Here is a 4,308-nt window from a genome sequence, read left to right on the forward strand (position 1 = left end):
GTCAGCTGAATGGTCTCGTTCCACCTGCCTCTCAATGTAAGACTCTTACAGTGCAAGTTAGTGATTTTTCATATAATATGACCCTTAAATCCAGCTGACCACATCAGATGCTCAACCAAGGGATGAATGATCTGCTCCTGTGGTGCATGACGAAAGTATCACAGGAGATTTTGGCTGGGAGGGGGTTGCATTATAAGATTTTTACTTTACTGACTTTGGGACCTGTAGTTAAGCTGATGTATAGCAGTTGAACAATTAGATCCAGTTGATTAGTTCTTTTCAATCTGGGATGGATCTCTAGAGGTTCCATTGGATAAAAACAGAAGGCATACTGATCAAATTTATGGGTAACCCCAAGCTGAGAGATATAGCTATAACACTGTTTGACAGATGAAGACTCCAAAAGACCACAAAAGACTGCAAATATGAACCAAAGTGAATGTGGTAATATTCAATTACAAGCAAAATTCAGTCTAGATTAAAAAGAATTAACAGTGCAAGTACATGATGGGAAAATCTAACCTGTCCACAGCTCACATGGAAAAGGATTCCATTTTGAGTTGACTCTTAGCACAGATTTACAACCTGCAGAGGAAGGATCCAGAACAAGGTGGGCAATGAAAACTCCATTGCACAACCAGGCCCAGAGTTTGGTGTCCAACAGTGAGCATCTCTGGGTTGGACAGCAAGGATGCTGGAGGACTGCAGAATTAAGCTCTAGGAGGAACAGCTCAGGAGCCCAGCTGCTCTTTCCTGCTGTGAAAGGAGACTTTTAGCATCACAGACACCTTGAAAGGGCTATCCCACAGAAGAGTTAAGCTGCTTCAGAGTGGTTGCAGAGGACCAAGAGAACCAGTGTATGGGAAGCGAACGGCAGGTAGACTCAGCCCACAGTGAGACTGCTTTCATGATTAGAGCGATCCAGACCGAACAGCGTGCCTTTTGCAATCTCCATCACTTGACAGGAGGCCTGTGGAAGGTTTGGGAGTTGGCTGGAACCTCTTTTGCAAGTCATTCTTTTCTGTCTGCTTAGCTTTTTAAACCAGGCTGCCTTACCAGCTCCTATCCTCCTTTACTCATGCCTTTGAAGTTCTTTGAGTAAACCATCCATTTCTCTGAATCATAGCTTCCCTTTTTTGTTCTTTGCCCTCAATTTATTAAATATAGCTAGAATCCTTGATAGGGAGGGGGAAAAAAAGAGTATTTCTAAAACCCAATCTTCCTATTTTTGACCTTGTTAACAAGAAGCAAGTATAGTTCAATGGATAAAATAAACTGAGCACAAGCTTATTTCTACATAAGAGAAGTTAGATCCTTCTGCCTTTGGGAGGCTGGATTTATTTGGTTGCCTATAAACAACATGTTTCAGTATTCCAGTTTAGACACATCAACAGGTTGAGGAATCAAGGGGAGAATAAGAAAACCAAACCAAACTAGTTCCTGTTGAATCGAGTCCAGCGAATGGAGATCCCAAGGGTGTCGGGGTAGCACTGTGCTCCACAGGATTTTCAGTGGCTGACTTTTCAGATGGAGACTGCACCTCTCGGTTAGCGGCCATGCTGTTAACCATTCACACAACGCAGGGATGGTCCAAGGGCATAACAACTGGATGATAATATGTAGAAAGGGCCAAACCCAGGTGAAAAAAATCAGTGTTTCAGTTTAAAGGAAGATTTCAGCCTATAGGAGATAGAAACTTGCCAAGAACAGCCAAGGCGAGTGATGGCAATGTGGTAGCAGAACCAGTGTGAACATACACATTACTTATTTCTGAGAAACCTATCATGGTATCTAATTTTGCTTTGTTTATTTTAAACATGATGAATCTTCAGAGCCATTCTCCATGAGGCAGGGAGTTCAGAGTTCCTCCTGTTTTTTTACCCTCCACAAATTGGAAATCAGTGCCTTTCAGCTCAGCAAAACTTCACTGAGGCCCTCCCTTGGCAAGGCCCTTTGCAAGCCATTGAACAGTTAGGGATGGGTGATTCGTTCATTCGTTCCAGTAGTAGGCACTCGATAACTGATGAGTGTGTACCAGAGGCAGAGAGCTTTGGGGCACTGTGGTTAAGACATTAGGTTGCTAACCAAAGGTTTGAACCCGTCAGCTACTCCACGGGAAAAAGTCTACTTCCGTAGAGATGTACAGTCTTGGAAACCCATGGGGCAGTTCTACTCTGTCCCGGAGGGTCGCTGAGTTGGAATCACCTTCGAATTTGATACCACAGGTTGCTCTATGTACTGAGGATAGATGAGGGCAGCTGAGCCCAGTTTACATAGAGCTCATATAAATCCTCATCAGAGAAGACAGGCAGCAACCAGCTCAACAAAAATGCAACATCTGAGATAAGTGCTGTGAAGAAAATAAAACTGAGTAATATGATAGAGGTTGTCTGGGGAGGGTAGCCACTTTAGATAAGAGTAGTCCACAAAGACATCTCTGGGGAGGTGAGTTTAAGCTGAGATCTGAATGATAATATGGAACTAGGTGTGTGCAGATGGAGGGCCGGTGGCAAGCATTCAGGTTCTTTCAGTACCAAGGGCTGAAGTAGGGAACCACTCAAGAAGGTCATGATTGCCCCAGAGGCGCTTACTATGTCAAGTAGAGTGCAGGCCACAGAACAAAGATCCCAAGATAATTTCCAGGCTGAGAAGAGGTACCTATCCTCCTGTCTGCAGTGCTTCTGAGAGATGAAGTGAGGCAGAAGAATTGAGCAATGATGCAGACTTGGTTTTGGAGGAACAAGGACCACCAGCCCTCCAGCACCACCCCCCAGTGGGAGTCATGTGCCTCCTGCAAGAGGCTCCAATCCTGTGACCCAACCAGTTCCCACCTTGCTTCTCTTACTGCATTGCCTTGCACTGGCAAGTACTTATGTGTTTATTTTGTGTAGAGTTTTCGTGGTTCTTTTCCAAGTATCAATCAAACCTGCACACCAGACTCCACTCCTTGGAAACAATGAAATGAAATGGCATGTCTGATTTTTTTTTTTTTTTTCCAATGTGATTTGCATTTGCTGAAAGAATTTATCTGAAGTCCTGAGGCTGTCTAGGACAACTGAGGTGCTGCTTTTTGTTTCAGTGTTGTTCATGTGGACGGTACACTACTGTCAGACATTTAAGTGGACTAAATGCTTCCTTCTGCAACATACTTCCCTGAGAAAGCTTCCCCTTCCTTGTGAATACGTTCAATACATTGTTCATGAATTCAAGGCAAAGGTCCCTCCTTGTTAACTAGGAATACTTTTATATTGGCAAAATTTCTTTTATCTTGCTGTTTGTTACCTAAGCTCTGTAGAGACTCCTGAAGCAAATTATTTGTGGCTCAAGAATACCTTTAAGCTCTTAGATACCCTTCAAACTTGGAACTTCAAACTCCCCACTCCTGGGGATCACCTTTCAGCCAAACAATAGGCCTATAAAGTAACCACCACCACCTGTGAGGAACATACTTTTCAGTAGAATCAGCCATAGGAAATTAAAAGTGCAGCATTTGCCCCAAAACAAAGTTCAGAAGGCAGGAAAAAAGGACGCATGGAAACCGGGAACGCAGAGAGGAAGTGGGAAGAGTGCTGTTTACAGTGAGGGGATTGCAACTAATGTCATGAAAGAAAACGTGCATAATTGTTGAATGGGGAAACTAATGTATCTGTAAATTTTCACCCAAACCACAATAAAGTGTTCAACAAAGAAAAAAAGAATAGATTTAGGATTGTGAAGTCCCCTTTCCCTTTCTCCTACTGGGAAAAGTGGAGTCTGGAAAATCGCTTTCATCTTGTCAGAGCCCAGCACCTGACGCAATCCGAGCCGCAATTTAGCAGCCATGGTGGCATACCCTGTGACTTCCTATGCAGACGTTCATCATAGGCGATGTGGGCTATTAAAAATAAAAAACGTCTTCCCCCATCGTGGGGTTCCCTGACAGGGCACAAAACCCGCTGGCGAAGGACTGATAAGCGTGCTGTGGCGCTCCCGGCTGGGGGTGTGGGGTGCGGCGTTCCTGAGGCGACAAATGAGGGACTTGGGCCATGGGAGAAGAGAGCTGCGGAATTCCTCCTCTCGGCTCCTAAGGGGGCTCGGAAGGAGACACAGTAACAGCAGAGCGCGGCCCTGCAAAGGAGGGCGAGGCAGCGAGCCGAGGGCACCACCGAGCGCGCCTCAGGGAAGCCCAGCGTGGACCCAGAGCCTCGGCCTCGCCTCCCCCGACACCCTCGGGGCCGCGAGTGCAAAGGGCCTCCAAACCTAATTACGGTCGGCCACCCTGTGTTCTGCGTGTGTGAGAAAACGCGGGCCTGGAGCCGCACGACAGAG

This window comes from Orycteropus afer, unplaced genomic scaffold, assembly GCF_000298275.1.
Source record: "Orycteropus afer afer isolate SDZICR_OR568_19922 unplaced genomic scaffold, OryAfe1.0 scaffold00048, whole genome shotgun sequence".
In the NCBI taxonomy this organism is placed as follows: Eukaryota; Metazoa; Chordata; class Mammalia; order Tubulidentata; family Orycteropodidae; genus Orycteropus; species Orycteropus afer.